The sequence below is a fragment of the Mesoplodon densirostris genome, chromosome 17 (assembly GCF_025265405.1).
Source record: "Mesoplodon densirostris isolate mMesDen1 chromosome 17, mMesDen1 primary haplotype, whole genome shotgun sequence".
Classification (NCBI taxonomy): domain Eukaryota; kingdom Metazoa; phylum Chordata; class Mammalia; order Artiodactyla; family Ziphiidae; genus Mesoplodon; species Mesoplodon densirostris.
The window spans coordinates 30,794,106-30,812,732 of NC_082677.1; the positions used below are offsets into that span (position 1 = coordinate 30,794,106).

An 18,627-nucleotide genomic window follows, 5' to 3' on the forward strand; every position below is an offset into this window, starting at 1 on the left:
CCAAATTCTAGTCAGCAAGGCTACTGAGAAATTTAATGTAGTGTTGACAGAGCTGAGAGTAAGTTGTCAAACTGAGCAAGAGAGAGAACTTCATTAGCATCTATGGAAACGTGATTTCAGTACAAAAAAGTCCTTTATTTAAATCATGGTGACCAGACACATCAAAAAGATCTCCTTCATGGAAAAGAAGAAGGTTGATTAAACAATCTTAAATAATAGTTTATTTTTTACTTGAAAGTTGGACATTTGGCCAGTAGATTTTAAAAAAAGAAGTACATTCCTTACTGAGTTTTAAAACTAAAATTACTAAAGGCTAAAATGTATATATTCAACATGAATAAGCTTATTCTGTTTAAAAACTATGATCAATTGACTTGGTGGATGACATGAAAATTTAGGGATTGTATTGTTCAGAATGATTCAATATTTCACAGGTGATAAAATAAAAAAAATGAGGTAGCGTCAAATTTTATAAGTAATTTTGCTATTTTGAAAGTTATTTTTTACAAAATATTTTTCCAATAATTATGGTATGCTTAGATGAAATTAGTTATATCATGTGGCCACACGTGTAGAAAGTTCAAGGAAAAATTAGGATATGTTACAATACTTTAAAAATTATTACCTTTCATTAAATTTATCACATTGCAATACACTACCTGAATTGTTTGCAAGTAGATAAATCTATTTCACATAACTCTTTCAAAGAACGTATTTTTCCTTTGGGGAATTAAGGAGTCTACATAAGAGGTAAAATTGAAAGAATTAGTAAGCAACACCAGAAAGATAAAACCATACTATGTCCTACTTAGTATCTGATTAAGTGAACAATTCTTATTCCCTAAAAATACAGTGCTATATTTTAGAGTTTAGATATTAGAACTAATTTCAAATTGTAGAAATTCCAATGTTTGTTATTAAACAAAAAATATTAAAAGTTAATTGTATGAACGAAAGCAAATATTTTAAAAACCAAATATATGCTTTTGGAAGAATGTTCAGCATTACAGAATGATATTGTTTTTAATATCAGTTCAATAAAATCTATACTTCAAAAAGTTATTGTTTCAAGAGTGTTAAATTTATATTTAAAATTGGAGTGCTTGTCTGGGAAATTTTTCATAGAATATGTGTGTGAATGTCTTAAAAAACTTTGATTGATGAATACTGGGAGGGAGGGAGTATCCCTGATAGGTGTTACACATCTGTCTCATACATTAGGTTTTCTCTTTATTAGTTCAGAGTATGTTTCTGGAAAAGTCTTTGACATTGTGTTGGTAATTTCAGCTTTCTTCAGAGATTTGATGATATGCATACCAGTTGTCTTTCCATTCACAGTTCTGCCATAATTTTTGTCACCATTAATTGAATGTGGTCTAGTAACAATGTATGGATATTATTACATAGGCAATAATGTCACCATTGACTACAACAGTAAAAAAATTGTAAATATAAGATAGGGTCACTACTTTGGGCTTCATTATTACAGAAGACTTCAAACCACTGGAAATAGCCCTTCAGTACATTAATAAGAGACTTCTACTATGGAGTGATTTGAATTAAAAAAAAATTTCCTAAAAAATAATGACATTTCTCGGAACATTTTTTTTTCAAATCGAATTTGTTTACTTCTATTTTTTATTTCCATTTTACATTGTCTTATGGGAAAACACATCATTTATTTATCTCAAATAAATTGTATATTTAAGAGCTAGCACCATCCCATCCCTGACACCAGGCTTGATTATTAGGATATCCTGCTATCAAGAACAAGAGAGTTAAAACCAAAGAGAATGTACTGATTTTCCCTGACTCTATACTTTCTTGATACAGGTTTTTTCCACTCTCCCAAAGTAGAGTGTTTCTATGAAAGCTTTTGTAAGACAAATGGCATAAAGAAGTAATTGCCATAGGACACATCTTGCTAACAGATGCACAAAGTAAATCCAGATCAAGCACAGAAGCTCACAGAAGCACAGAAGTTCAAAGAGATCTTGATGCTGATATACTGAGTGTAGTTCGCAGGGAAGGAGCTTGGTGGTACCTCTCTCTCTGCTCATGGTGCACTGCCTCTATAACTGCTCCCTGAAAAACAAATGCTGAATGCCATCTTCACTGTTCAACTTTTTTCATAAAGGCAAAAATCCTCTTTTGCTTCATTTCAGTTATCTAAAACAGGTACTAATATAGAACTTTGGTAAAACAGCAAAGTGGTATAAAACGAACTTTCTAAAAGCCAGGTATAACTGTACTCTAGAGCTGCTTGGGTTTGCTGAGTGGTTATATCAAGAAACTTTATAATTTAATGGTAGATAGATAAGTATACTTCCAAATTGAATGACAGTGCAGTTTTTATTCCCTATTCATAATAGAATTGTTTCAAATTATTCTAAATTTTCAATTTAGAAAATACTTTTTCTCACTTGATTCATACCAGTGTTACCAATATTCTACCTCACTCTAACTTCAGTTAATATGCCAAAGAAAACATCAAATATACAGTGATGAATCCGTATTAGGGATAATGTTGTTTGTGAGAAAAACTTGAGACAAAATTATCACTTTCTTCCTGGGTTCCTTTCTTTTATTCTCTTTTAATACATCTTGTCTTGCATTTTGATTTCTGCCTTATGGTAATTCTCTGTATTGGACAGTTACTTGGAACAGAGTAAGCATTAAAAAACAAGATTCATGGTATTGTTTGTGAGGATGTACATTCTGATCTGAACTAAACTGAGAAGAGTAGGGAATAAAGGAGTCTGAATTTATGTATTAGCTAACAGGAGAGATATTGGGTGTTCCCTGTAGAACTCAAGCCAGGATTCAGCACACACTTGACTGAAGTACTCTTGTGATAATCTCTCAGGAAGGAGAGCAAATTAGTTGGCAGCTGGATGGGCAGTTGAAGGCTAGGAAACTATAAGTGCTGGCAAAGCCCAGAGGATATGAATTCAGCATATGAGAAATCTAATATCTTCATATGTGGCAGTACAGACCCCCAAATCTGGATATTATTATCACTTTCAATTTAGAGGGGGAAAGTAATATAGATATAATAACAGGAATTAGGGAATGAATGAATATGGGACTTAAACTCAAACTTCTTTCCTATACAATGAGTTCAAGAAGGAAGAATGAAACACAGTTTTACACATACACACACACACACACAAAATGAGAAGAGAGGTATTCTATAATGTTGAAAAAATATTGATATGTTTTAAAAATAACTAGATCAAATATTGGTATGTTTTACTGTCTTATGAATATTTCAATGTAAAAATAAATTAGCTAAGGGAAAAGAATGTAGTGATGGTTTTGATTTCAGTAGACATGGGTTTTGTTTTCAGTGCCTCCACAGAGATGGGCTAAGTATTATAACTAATATGTATAATTTGTAAAACAATACAGCCTTATTATCTCATTACAGAATATTTATCAAGCCTTAGTCAGCTAATCACCATATAATGTGAATCCAAATGTTAATTTTATAATAATCTTATAATAGAAGGTAATAATATTTATTATTGAAGGTAAAGTGGTTCCCCACTCTTCATTCTTTTACATCTTTCTCATATATATTAAAAATGACAAATGTTTCAACCATATGCCTTCTTATCTTCTTAACTGAATCCAAGCCATACTAGTATTTAGTTTGAAATTTTTTATATTTTACTGTAGGTTCAGGGCAATTTCAAGTGAACCAACTATGAGTATATTCAATAGAATATTCCATGGGACTTCCCAGGTGGCTCAGTGGTTAAGAATCTGCCTGCCAATGTAAGGGACAGGCGTTCCAGCCCTGTTCTGGAAGATCCCACATGCTGCGGAGCAACAAAACCCGTGCCCCACAGCTACTGAAGCCCACGCGCCTAGAGCCCCTGCTCAACAGTAAGAGAAGCCACCACAATGAAAAGCCCGTTCACTGCAACGAAGAGTAGCCCCCACTCGCCACAACTAGAGAAAGCCCTCGCACAGCAGCGAAGACCCAACACAGCCAAAAATAAATAAATAATTTTTTAAAATATTCCCATTATCTATTGAGATTATTTTTATAGGGATTCTAAGCATTACACTCTGAAATAGAATTTCACATTTCTACATAACAGCACTCCACTCACACAGAACCCAAATAAATACAAATCATTTTTTTAGTAAACAAAATTACTTGATGTCCAGGAGTAAACCTAATCTTTAAGAGTAGAAGCTAGTGAAAATGCCACTCTCAACTCTAACAAAAGGTCTGTACAAATTTCATAAAATGCCTGGTTTATCTATATGGTTTTATACATATATAACCATTGGGATATGTAGCCCAGGTATCTTCTCTACAGAAAATGGAAGGTCCTTGGGAAATTACTGTAAAGGAATTTGTCATACCATTGTTGCTTTATTCTAATTCATTTTGTTCTTTAAGATATTATTGTCACTCCCTGTGATGAGATTTTCTAGAGGTAATAAGTTTAAAAGTATTGATGTCATATGCATACACTTTCAAAATTAGAATATTAACCTAGTTTCTAAAATGGACTAAGATTTTGAGTATAGCCATCCAGATATTAGGATTTACAGTTTATCTTTAAGTGCTCTCTCCCAAATATTTTATATAGTTAAATAAATCCTGGATTTAGTGGCAGGTGGTTTGTGTTTAAGACTTTGTTTTCCCATATACTCTCTTTGTGAACTTAAAAATATGAGGGCATCCTGTAGAATAACCAGCTCCACACCCACACCCACATCCACTAAATGGTGTTAAAATATTGCTGCCTTTGATAGCTTATAGACTTTTTTTTTTTTTTTTTTTTTTTTTTTGCTGTACTCGGGCCTCTCACTGTTCTCACTGTTGTGGCCTCTCCTGTTGCGGAGCACAGGCTCTGCAGCCATGGCCCACGGGCCCAGCCGCTCGGCAGCATGTGGATCCTCCTGGACAGGGGCACGAACCCGTGTCCCTTGCATCGGCAGGCGGACTCTCAACCACGGCGCCACCAGGGAAGCCCCCAGGCTTATTTTTTAAATCAAGTAAAATGACATATATGAAAGCACTTGGTAAATGATAAAGTACTAAGCAGTGCAGTATATACTTTTTGTTATAACATTCTTTAATTTAAAGTGTGTAGATTTTTTCTTTGTAAAAAAGATGATTTTAACATGAATATATAAAAATTACAGGTTTATAAAATCAAATCCAAGCAATTAAAATTTCAAAAATGATCCCTAGGAAACATAGATGATGTGCTTCTTGCATGATAATCTCCATGACAAACAGCAAGCATTGTGTAAAATTACAGACTATCTGCTTTTGCAGTAATCCTCATTAAGGCTTCAAAGAAAAATGATAATGTCAAGGTCTTGGGTGGCTCTAGGACATTGACTGCCATCCAAACCATTCTTGCAAATATTAGTAAACTAAGGAGGGCAGACTGCTGCAAGCTATTTTTCAGCCAGAAGGATTAGATTTGTCTCCTAGATGGGTCTGACGTGTTATAGATTTCCAGTGGGTTGAGGTTTTCCCAGTTACAGCGTGACTTTCTATGAGTTGCTGCTTTCTGAGGGTCAAGAATGGACCCGAGTGGGGGACTGAAATCCAATATTTTGCATATGAGTGCAATAAGAATTCCTCCATAAGAAATTCTTAGTTGAATTCCCTCGGTTTAACTGCTTAATACATGGGACCACTGCTGCTTCAAGATTCTTGTAAAAGCAGTTGATGACATTTTGGTAGTGGTTGCTGTGTGTCAAGCCCTGGTCTATACACGTTACTCATGTTAACGTTTCTAATTCTTATAACAATTGTATGAAGTAACTATCATTATCATCTCAATAACAAGTGAGGAGACTGAGACACAGAAACATTAATTAATTTGTCCAAGTTCTCACAGGTAGCAAGTGATGGAGCAGGGAATCAAACCCAAGCCAGTTGTCTAATTCTGGAAACTGATCCCAAGACTTCTATCCCATACTGCTGTACCGAACCTATAAGTTTTAAACAGAAACAAAAAAGGGGAATAGTACAACTTAAAAATTCCACTTTAATATGTTTTTTCCACCTTTTTTTCTGAAATGACAGGAAGAAGAATCATATTAAATACTCTCCACCCATACATAGTTGTCCATTTTCAAATACATATAATCTAGAAAAACTGGACCATCTCCTATTCTTCCACATAGAACAAAAGATGGGTATGTACAAGGTGAGGCTCCAGAGAATCTCTTTCTTTTATAATCATGGGGAAAGGATCTGAGGTTATTTCCTTTTCCCATCCTCTATCTTTCATACTCTATAGAAAGAAAATGAGAGGAAATATTTATAATTAAGTAAAACTGGTAAGATACACTGACCAGTTCAATCCGGCTTTAATAGTGAATTTTACTTGTTTCTCTAAAGATATCAACATTATCTATTTAAATAACAACAAAGTACATCTGCTATTTAGCTTTGTGTGAGCTTTTTCCCTATCACTGAGATTTAGGGAATACCACTTAAGGGAAGAAAAGCAATTTTAAGGTTATCATATAAGTGTCAAAGACTTTGATCTGACAAGATATGCTCAAGAGACAAAAGACAGCTGTAGAATTCCTTCTGGATCTCTCACCCATAATTTCACGAAGCTTGGTATAATTAACACACTTCATGGGATTTAAGTAACATTTGTTGCTTCTCTATCAGAATGCAAATTTGAGAGTTATATGGATCTGCACAGGAGACAGGAACAACTGTTCACGAGGTAATAACTTGTGCACTACTTCCCAACATAGAAAGAGGTGACAGATACGGCATCACTCAGGTTTTATTAGGGAGTTAACATATGTTTTATTGCAGCTACAAGTGCTAAAACCATATATGTCATAAAATCAACTAAAATTAAATGGTTTATTGTCATTTTGAAATTCTTAGTTTCCATGTTCTTAAAAGCTATATTAAATAATAGGACCTGTTGTTGTCAGATGAGTGACCATGTATGGGTAAATGGGAATACAATCTAACAAACAATGAAAAAAATATTCACTGGGTCAGCATCCACTGTTTCGACAGGAAGAAAATTTCTCAACAATAGGAAGTAATTACTGGTTGGAGTGTGTGTACACATTAAACAGTGTTACTACAGTCAAGCTTTCTAATCCTGGGACTCATTCTCTTCTATAATAGGTGGAGCATTTGATAAAATAATCATTTACAGAAATGGTTTATTCCCCTGTCCTATATTTATGTAAAATGAAAGAAACAGGACCCAAACCCTTTACTATATAGAGATGAGGTAGTCTGATTTATTTTTTTTCTAATTTTGAAATTTGCCTGTAAAAAATCAGTCTAATAGAATACAGACATAGAAAATGATACAAACAATCCATCATATGGTAGATATTTTGAAGTGACACTTTAATATGGAAACATATTTCAAGGTTATGTATGTACTACTTCACTTAGCAAAAAATTGAATAAAAATGAATAAATGTATAAATGCACTTTCTTTTATATGTATAATGCATTTGTACATGGATATACTTATAATACATATAATGAAGAAGGGAATACTGGACATACTATCTAATGTTTCAAGTTTATGTTTGTGTGTGTGTGTGTGTATATATATATATATATATATATATATATATATATATATATATACACACACACACACATATACATAATATATATTTCTTAGTTGCATTATCTATAGTAGTTCCAATGATCAGGTTGCTCTCTCATCTAAGACAAGAATAAAGAAATATATAATTTCAGAAACATGCTATTGTCCAATTCAAGCTTTCCTTAATGTGTTCAGCTTTGGCAGGACCCTCATCCAAAAGAATGCTCCTATGATTTTATACACATAAAACTGTATTGAAGGCTCATTTATCCCAAATGTCTCTTATTTGTATTTAACCACAGACAAATTATTTTAAGCTTTCAAGATCATTTTGGGGTACTACAGCAGTACATCTTTATATCAATAGTGGAGTTAAAAAATACTCTATGAGAAATATAGTGGTTAAGCTAGCATGAACGGCTTACTGAATAAAATCAAAGTCTCATTATCATACCACATGAAAAGGAGCTATGAGCTCCTAAGTAGAAATGGTGCTTTTAAATTCTAAACTTTACTCTATAGACCATATATCAAAGCTTATTGAAAAGGAGAAATCTACTAGAAAGAATAAGGAATGAAGTCTATGTAGAAGTTAAGTTTCTTGTAAGTTGTCAAAGGGAAGTATGCCTCTACTGAAGTAAGTAGAGTGGAAAAAGGCAAAGGTAACGCATATAGTTCTACACAGACTGCAGATGCATGGAGAGAAGTTTCAACTAGAACGTCTATCCATGCACTGCTTCCTTCTTCAAGAATATCTTGCTGAACAACATGATAGGAAAGTCCTGTGAACTCGGTGAACTAAGTGACTTACTTGATTTCTATTTTGCTACAAGCTCCTTAACAGCTCGTAGATTGGAAACAAAATCTGAGATGAGTAGACGAGACACAAACATACTTGGACTAGCCCTCCAAAGAATTTCAAGATTCAAATTATTAAATTATAACACAGAAATATTTCATGTGCTTATACAATGTAATTATGTAACTAAACAGAATATTAGAATTTTAGGGTACAAATATTTTTGTGTTTATTTGATAAATCGTATTCTTTAAGTAAAACTTTTAAGTAATAATTGTTTATTTATTTGCAATGTATATTTCTTTTATTGGGAGGTAAATGGTCACCTCATCTAATCTGAATTAGAATTTTTTCAAATGAACTCATTACATTGTCAAATGACAAAAATATTATAATTTAGCAATGAGTTTGATGTCCTTTAATTTAAGGGGAAATAATCCATGGATTGGGGAATATGGTGCCTCACAAACAGAGGAGCAGATTTCCTTAAGGATTTTGGGCAAGAGCAAGTTTTATAGAGTATTTGAAGCAGCAGTGCAGAAACAAGGCATGATTGGCTAGAAGTTTGAGGATTTCCTGGTAAAGTTAGCAAGTCCCATTTTCTAGGGAAAGGTGAGCTAGTTAGAGCTGAGTTGGAGGATTGTGATTGGTGTATGTTAGTTCTCCTAGACAGTGAGACATTTCTCCTGAATTCAGGTTGATTTAGGTTTAGATTTATGGTGTGGGTGGGACCATTGGGGCAGGCTTCATTTTGTGGGTCCCACTATAGGAAGTTCTTTATCAACATATACAAAATATATATAGCAAAAGCTGAACTCAGGAATAGTTTTTCTAAGGTTATATGAAATGTATTCCTCCTATCATCTTTTCAGCCAGAATTTGCTTTCTATATGTATTCTAGCTATTAATATTAGGTCATTCCATATGAAATCACACAATGCCAAGCACTTCAGTGATGATAATTCTGATGAATGTATTTTAATTTTTACACATTAACTAAATCATAACTAAATTTTAAGTGTTTATATTTATAACCCTCTGAAAATCATTCCTGAAACACTTACTAGGTGTGTTATGATTTGCACAGTTTTAAGGTTCCCAGACACTTACCTCCAGGTCACCAATATTTTTCAGAAGACTGTGGCTGGTCTGTGGTACAAAGCCAAGTCTTTCTTCTACAAACTTAATTTTAAAAATCAGAGAAAGAAAATTAAGTCTTTGTTTTTATTTGTAACAATCCACATATTACCTTCAGATTTATCTAATAATACATAAGCCAGATCATTTTTTCAGACAATATAGCTTTAAGTTGAGTAGAATTTACTCCTAATTTATCCATTATTTAAATATCAAATGAAATATTTACTATTTTATCTAACATAATATCTGTTCTGCAATATTTCACAAAGAAATTATGTTGTTTATCTCCAGATTAATATGAGTTAGATCTTGGCTCAAGTCTTGAAGTTTCCAATTTACATCAAATCATAACACAAATTTCAGTTACATGTGCATATTTAAGAATTTAGCTCAGATGATCTGAAAAGTTACTAATAGTGCATGCATTGGCCCTTCCAATTCCAATTTTGAGATGTCTTGTGGTCATACTATCTTTATGTCATCTGGCTGAGAAACTCTTTTAAAAAGAGTTACAGGCTGCAGATTAAATTTATGGGATTATGTTGCTATTTTTTGATAGATTAAATGTTTGATGTTTATGAGACCTTGTAAATAATTTTGTAAAGTAAATAAACTCATTGTAACAGGGTCTCATGTTCATCCTAATGTATATATTTCCCAGAGTTTAGGCATGTCTAGGCAAGTATGGGGATTAGTGGCATGTCTTCCTGCCCTAACCCCAGCCTCATTATCTTAACATATGGGAATAAAGGGGGCCTTGAGAGCTAAATCATTTAGAGAAGACTGCAGGAGCAAAAGTGTAGTTAAAAAAAGTGTCTAACTTGGAAAGAAGTGTTAATTCTCAGGGCATCACAATGCCTAACACTCAGTGCCTGACAATGTTTCAATCTCCTAAAGTCATGAATTAATCTTAAATTGAGAAACCTGGGGAATTCCCTGGCAGTCCGGTAGTTAGGACTCCGAGCTTTCACTGCCGAGGACCCAGATTCAATCCCTGGTTGGGGATCTAAGATCCCAAAAGCTGTGCAGCGCAGCCAAACAAAAACTGAGAAGCCTGTAATAAAAGAGCAAGAAAACAATTCTTTGTTTTTACATGCCATTGCACAATCTATGCAACTTTGAGAGAGCAAAATGGTGTCAGTATTTCTGACAATTTCTGCAGCATTGAAGGTTAGTGTTTTCAACATCAGTATCATCAGAAAACAGCACCCAGTATAAATATTAGGTTCTTCGGCATGTCCAACATTGTTGACAAAGATATTAGTAGTCTTCATCAGGACTGATAACTTCAGTAGGCATCACCTGTTGACTTGCTGCTGTTGACATTGTCATCAATGGATGACAGGAAGAGTGAAGAATGAGAATACTGAGAGTTTTCAAAATTACATAGGATAGACTGTGAGAAAGACATACTTCTGATTTCTACTGTGACTTGGCCTTACCATTCTACAGCTCCCAATCCTTCCCCTTCCAGCATGGTAAATAAGTGATACATTATTAAACAGTGGTAGAAACAACATACGGAATTGAAAATGTTATTCTTTGCTGCTTTATTTTGATTCAATCTATCTTTTGTTGACTCAAATCTAATTATATATTATAACTCTAAAACATAAATAATATGTATATTATAATTTTTTTTGCTATTATCACAATAAAAATAATTATAAATATTATGAATGTTTATACAATACAATTATGTAAATTTTAAGGACATCTTTCCATAACGGGACATTTCTTCAAATGTTCCTAAAATATATCTGATGCATCACAGCCAAAATGGGAAGTCTCAAGATAGGAATAAAGTTAAACAAAAAAAATGCTCCCTGTATGTCTTGAGAAGTGTACAAATACTCAATAAACATTAACAAGTGAGTATAACCTACAGTCTTATCTAAAAAATAAAAATTTTTGAGTTAAAAATATTTATTTATTTTTTCTTGGCCTCACCATGCTATGCAGCTTGTGGGATCTTAGTTCCTTAACAGAGATCAAATCTGGGCCCTCAGCAATAAAAGCATGGAGTCCTAACCACTGGTCTGGCAGGGAGTTCCCCAAAAAATACTAATTTAATAGCAAATTCATTTAGTATTTGGTACATATATACATTGTACACATTTAATAATCTTTGTTAAACATATCCTACTAATGCATATGATATATATGTTCCTGTCAGAAAAGAGCATAACCCACAATTTTGGTTTTCATTTATTTGTATCAAAAAAATTTTTTGCCTTCTCTGTAAATTTGAATGGCAAATCTTCTGAGATAACAACATGTAGGAACAGAAGCGTTGTTCCATGTGGGGAAATGTGACAATTTCTGTAGTTTCTTTACTTTGTACTCATCCCTCCTCATACGTTTACTTTTTTAAACATCTTTATTGGAGTATAATTGGTTTACAATGGTGTGTTAGTTTCTGCTTTATAACAAAGTGAATCAGCTATACATATGCATATATCCCCATATCTCCTCCATCTTGTGTCTCCCTCCCATCCTCCCTTTCCCACCCCTCTAGGTGGCCACAAAGTACCGAACTGATCTCCCTGTGCTATGTGGCTGCTTCCCACTACCTATCTGTTTCACATTTGGTAGTGTATATATGTCCATACTACTCTCTAACTTCGTCCCAGCTTACCCTTCCCACTCCTCATGTCCTCAAGTCCATTCTCTACATCTGCATCTTTATTCCTGTCCTGCCCCTAGGTTCTTCAGAACCTCTTTTTTTTTTCTTTAGATTCCATATATATGTGTTAGCATACAGTATTTGTTTTTCTCTTTCTGACTTACTTCACTCTGTATGACAGACTCTATGTCCATCCACCTCACTACAAATAACTCAATTTTGTTTCCTTTTATGGCTGAGTAATATTCCATTGTATGTATGTGCCACATCTTCTTCATCCATTCATCTGTCAATGGACACTTAGGCTGCTTCCATGTCCTGGCTATTGTAAATAGAGCTGCAATGAACATTGTGGTACATGGCTCTTTTTGAATTATGGTTTTCTCAGGGTATATGTCCAGTAGTGGGATTGCTGGGTCACCCATACACTTATGATTTCTAACATTCAGAAGTATCCTCCCATTAGAACTACCTCTCTCAAAACTCAATAACTACTGACCAACTGCATTTTAATTACAAGAAAAAAATATCTTTGAATTCTACTAAGCACACAATTTATTCAGAAATCCTCAATCAGAATTTCAGCACTCAGGACATTTAAATTAATTTATTCTTTAACGATGAAAACAGATTGCCCATCAGGAAAGGAAAACTTTAAAGGCACTTTCTACAAGAAGCTTAAAGAACTCACCAGGCATTGCTGAAGCCTTGGGGTAAGGAGAAAGAAATCTTTTTGATAAATTAAGTATATGTGATTCAAATAGAGCATAATTTTATTCACTTTATATTTTATTACATAAATTTAAAAATTTGGAGATTTGCTGTACCCAGAATGATTGATGAATTATATCTGCTGATTATTCAATCTTGTAGTGATAAAAAACATATTCTCCTCTTTGCTTTGGTTTCTCAATCTTTCATCTAAGTATCTATATGATACCCATGTAGTTGTATTTAATTTAATTGAACTGCATAGTTAAAAATCAAATTATATTTTACTTTAATCTTTCTCTTTGATTCTTGATTCCTTCTGAGAAATGGGCTCACCAAAAAGATAATCATAAGATATACTTGTCTAAGTACTTGCTAATTTGATAGTGATTTACATTCAGTTCCAAAGCACATTAATGAGTAATGTCTCTCATTCTTTCTACTCATACAGAATATATTATTATTATTATCCACTAGTCATTTTGAGCTCTACTCTTAGTTATATCACCTTTCTCACTGAAAATATTTTGTTCATAATATATTTTCAGCTGTTTTAGTTTCCCAAATTCAAGTTCCTTTCAAAAATCCCCTAACTATATCTAGTTCAACTGTTTCTTAATACAGTGTCTTGATTATGTTAAGTGCCTAAGAGTGCATACTTTAGAGATATATTAATATAATCCCAAACAGATGGTCCAATGATAAAAAATATATATATTCTCAAGGTGATGTAATAAAAATGATCTCTGTTGCAAATGAGTAAAATGAAGGATCACTTATAATAATAACTCTTTAAAGGATATTATCAAGGAACAATTTTTTTTAATTACAAATGGAGGCTTTGAAGAACATTAAGGTTTGAATACATTTGCTTCAAGCAAGTGTGCTGTAGATATTACTTATATGTCTTTACTTCCCAGCAAAAGAGAGGAGACTACACTGTTTACCCTGAAGAACATTTTACAACCACAACAATCTTGAAGGCAACCTTTTTTTAACTATTCAATAATTATTTGTTTGAACCGCTTTAAAAATATTGTTACTTATTAGAATATTTGCATGATTTTCCACTCAAATTTGCATACATCATACATGTCTAAGCATGAAAATCTTTATCTTAAATCAAGCAAAGCTACAAAATAGATAAAAATCAACAGCATAATATATTTTTAAATGGTCAATTTAACATTATTAAAATTAACAATTTCTGTTCTACATAAGACACTGTAGAAAGAATGAAAGACAAGCCATAGACTTGAGAAAATATTTCCAACATATATATATATGTTAAATAAGTTGTATGTAGAATAAAAAATAGCTTTTGAAATTCAATAATAATAAAACATCAACCCAACTTTTAAAACTGTTAAAGATTTGAATAAACCCTTCATCAAAGAAAATACACAGATGGCTAAGAAACACATGAAAAGATGGCATCTTTAGTAAGTAGGGAAAATGAAAAATAAAACTATGATGAGAAGCTATTATATACCTATGGATTGGCTAAAATTTAAAAAAGATTTTTTATGCCAAGTTATTTCAAGATCAGAGGAACCATAACTCTCATCCATTGCTCATGGGATTACAATATGTTAAGGTCACTTTGAAAAAGATTTTTGCAGTTGCTTGCAAAGTTAAACATATGTTTATTAAATGACCCAGCAATCTCAACCTAACAGCAATGAAGATTTGTGGTTTTGCAAAAAAAAAACAAAACAAAAAAAACTGTACACAACTGTTTGCAGCAGCTGTTTAATAATCTTCCCACTGAAGACAACCTAACTGACATTCAGTGGTGAATAGATGAACAAGCTCTGGCCCATACAATGAAATACTACTCAGCACTAAAAAAGGAGTAAACTAGTGACATGTAACAGGCAAATCTCAAATGTGTTATGCTTAGTAAAAAGCCAGATTCAAAGAGCAGAATCATGTGCTATATGATTCCTTTTATATACACTTCTGGACAAGGTATGGTACAGGGACAGGAAAAAATCTGCAAACAGATGTTTATAGCAGCTTTATTTATAATTGCCAAAACTTGGAAGCCACTAAAATGTCCTTCAGTAAGTGAATGGAGAAATAATCTGTGGTACCCCCAGACAATGGAATATTACTCAGCACTAAAAATAAATGAGCTATCAAGCCATGGAAAGACATGGAGGAATCTTAAATGTATATTATGAGTGAAATAAGCCAATCTGAAAAGACTACATGGCGTAAGATTCCAACTATATAATATTCTGGAAAAAGCAAAACTATGGAGACAGTAAAAGAAGATCAATAGTGCTAGGGTGGCATAAGAGGGGAAGATGAATAGGCAGAGTACAGATTTTTAGGACAGTGAATATGCTCTGTAGTGGTGGATACATGTACGTTTGTCCAAACCCATAGAATGTACAACACCAAGAGCAATGATTTGCCAATGTAGGTTCATCCTTGATAACAAATATACCATTCTAGTGAGTGATGTTGATAATGGAGGAGGCTATGCATGTTTTGGGGCAGGTAGTATATGGGAAACCTCTGTACCTAAAACTGCTCTAATTTTTTTTTAAATAAAAAAAAGAGACAAATAGGAGTAGGTGGCCCTTTCTCCTCCACTAGACATGGAGAGTGTGGCCGGGACAGACGATGGATCCTCTGTCCTTTCCACCTCTGGAATAGACTTCTGAGTGTGCTGCACCTCGAAGTGAGCCATGACGGAAATGCTAGAACTGTGCGGCCCCTTAGTGCAAAAGCTGGGGGACGGGCTGCCAGAGGAGATTCGGGAGCCCATGTTGCGAGATGCGCAGTGGACTTTTGAATCAGCTGTGTAAGAGAATGTCAGCATTAATGGGCAAGCATGGCAAGAAGCTTCAGACAATTACCTTATGGATTCTGATATCAAAGTCCTTGAAGACCAGTTTGATGAAATCATAGTCGATATAGCCACAAAATGTAAGCAGTATCCCAGAAAGATCTTTGAATATGTCATCAAAATCATAAAAGCAAAACAAGAAATTCTGAAGCAGTACCACCCTGTTATACATTCATTGGACCTACAATATGACCCTGATCCAACTAAAAACTGCACCCAGAGAAAATGGTATCCATTGCAGCCAAAGAGAATCAGTCTTCACACATAAACTTTTTTGTTCATCTTGGAAGTTGAGATTAGGCACTATCAACATTTAGATTACAGCTTAATGCCTGGACGGGACTTCATTTAAAACAACAGATAAGTAGTGATTCTTCTGTACAAATATAGTAGCTCTATGCTGGGGTATGATATATTGTATTTCTTTCCTAGCCTTTGCATTGATAATCAATGAAAAGCGTATTGTTTGAATATTGGCACAAAGCCTGTCAATGGTCATTAAGAGTGCAAACTTTTACTGTCATTGAATACCATCAACACTTGGCTGCCTTACAGCTTTTATGGAATTTCAGAAGTAACATATTCCACTGGGTTTCCTGGATATATATCTTTCTCTAAAAAAAAAAAAAAAAAAAAAAAAGAGCTGTGTAACTGTTGTCGTTATTTAAGGTCTGAAAGTCATGCCCTCCCCAAAGAAGTTTGATGTATTAAATTAATGTAAAGATGACAAGACTGACTCTGACTTTGTTACTCTAAATTCCTCTAATTTGGATTTGTGGGATTAATTTTAGGATTTTTTGGTTTTGTTTTGTAAGACAAAGATGATGATTATTTGTGTAAGAATTTCTCTTAGAAATAAAAATTGGCATGTAGGCAATGTTTCTAACCCACACTTTTGTTTTCCATAGATCTCTTAACATTTAAACGTAATTTGACTTGGGACTAACAGTTTCTTTTCAGGATTTCTCAGTATTTCTTTGTAAATGGCTCCAGTTCAAAAATATATATCAGATTATTACATTAAACAAATTGTCATTGTGGAACAAATATAGATACAATCATACTGAACTATTTTACATTTAAGAATGTTTATATATCAAGTATATAATCATTGGTAGAAGTCTGAGAAAGCTATATTGCCTATACTTCTAACATTTAACTACAGTTTCTTAATACAATGTAGGCAGGGTCATCTAATTTGCCAGCTGTTTCCCTATTAATGACTCAATATCTTAGTTCCTTTGCGGAGGAATTTGCTAATCATAAGGCTGGAAAATCTGTACTTCTCTTATTCATTATGTCTTAATAATCATAAATATTTAAATGTGACAGAAAATCTGTCATAGTAAAGGAAACTTACAAAGCTACTTTGTCACATTCTGTATTTGAATGTTACAACTTGATTTCTGTATATTTGTACACAGTAGTGTGTTTTTTATTAAAATAATGTATAAAGAAAAAAAGAAGAGACAAACACAAGAAGTAGATAAATATAATGTAAAAATTCCTGCAGCTTAGGTGTATGTACAATGCAGTGAGAGCAGAAAGTAATTCTAAATATATCTGATATCAAAGAAGTACTCTCAAGCCTATAGTAAAATTCCAAAGTATCCTCTGATGCAGTCAACTCCACAGAATGCTACAGATATTAATAGTTCCAGTTGTTATTTCTTTTTGTTAGGAGGTGGGGTGGAGGGTGAAGTAGAAAAGTATACCCTTATTGCTTTCCCAGGCAAAGGGGACCACAGCAGGGTAATGCCCTCAAAACTGTGTGTGCGGAGCACAGGCTCCAGACACACAGTCTCAGCAGCCATGGCTCACGGGCCCAGCTGCTCCGTGGCATGTGGGATCTTCCCAGACCGGGGCATGAACCCGTGTCCCCTGCATCAGCAGGCAGACTCTCAACCACTGTGCCACCAGGAAAGCCCTAATTTTTATTTCATGATCAAATCTTGGTAAACCACTTATGCTTTATCCCAGATTATTGGACCAATTACAGATGAGATCCTACAAGAAAGCAACTATTTTAACATTCTTTAATCCACTATTACCTATAAGTAATTGTCCATGGAGTCCATACAAATTTTATTTCTGGTAGTAAAATAACACCAAGAACTGAATGTTAATCACATCCATTTTAGGGACATACATATTATCTTTGCTGTTTATTTACAAAAAATTTTTGAATTATGGTTAGTAGAATATTCTCATTTTTGGCATCTCTGCTTTGAATTGCTTTTAATTACTACTTCAAAAAATTTTAATATAATATGAAAACATTATGTTTAGTCAATTCAGTTAATTGAAAATCTTACTGGGTAACTGCTATATGATAGGTCTATGTTAAATGCTGAGAAGACACTAATATACAATAGAGGCTCATTTGAGGAGACAGCAAAGCTAGCATGAAATACAAACCCTGGTGTTACTGCTGCATCAAAGGCAGGTGTCAGATGCTATGGTATTTGTAGGAAAGAAACTGAATGAAGTCATAAATAAAGGGGCATGTCAGAGAAGAAAGTCATAAAGGAATTTTTTTAAGTATTCCAAACTACTTTATTTCTGAACTATACCTTGCTGGAAGAACTTTAACTTTTTTCTGATGAATCCCACTGTTGATTATTGCTTTGCTATTAGATAAATCATTACATTGTCCTTCAGGTAGATCAAATGCATTATCCTTTATACTCTTTTCTGACCCACGTTCCTGATTTCTTCCTGTACTCTGAATAGGTAGATCTTGCATTCCTCATAAGGTTTCTTTTCCACTTATCTGCTATAATTATATCCTCAAGTATAATTGGTCTTTTCAAAAAGTTTGGATAATTCAATCATCACAGATCCAATGGACAGAGTATACAATGATCGATACTGCAAATTTCAATGTTCTATCAAAAGTATT

The 18,627-nt window shown here is 33.6% G+C and overlaps 1 pseudogene; it reads left to right on the forward strand.

Moving 5' to 3' along the window:
• LOC132477416 (kinetochore-associated protein NSL1 homolog) overlaps positions 1-15,993 on the forward strand; it is an 82,007-nt pseudogene extending 66,014 nt beyond the window's left edge.
• The last annotated feature ends 2,634 nt before the right edge of the window (positions 15,994-18,627 follow it).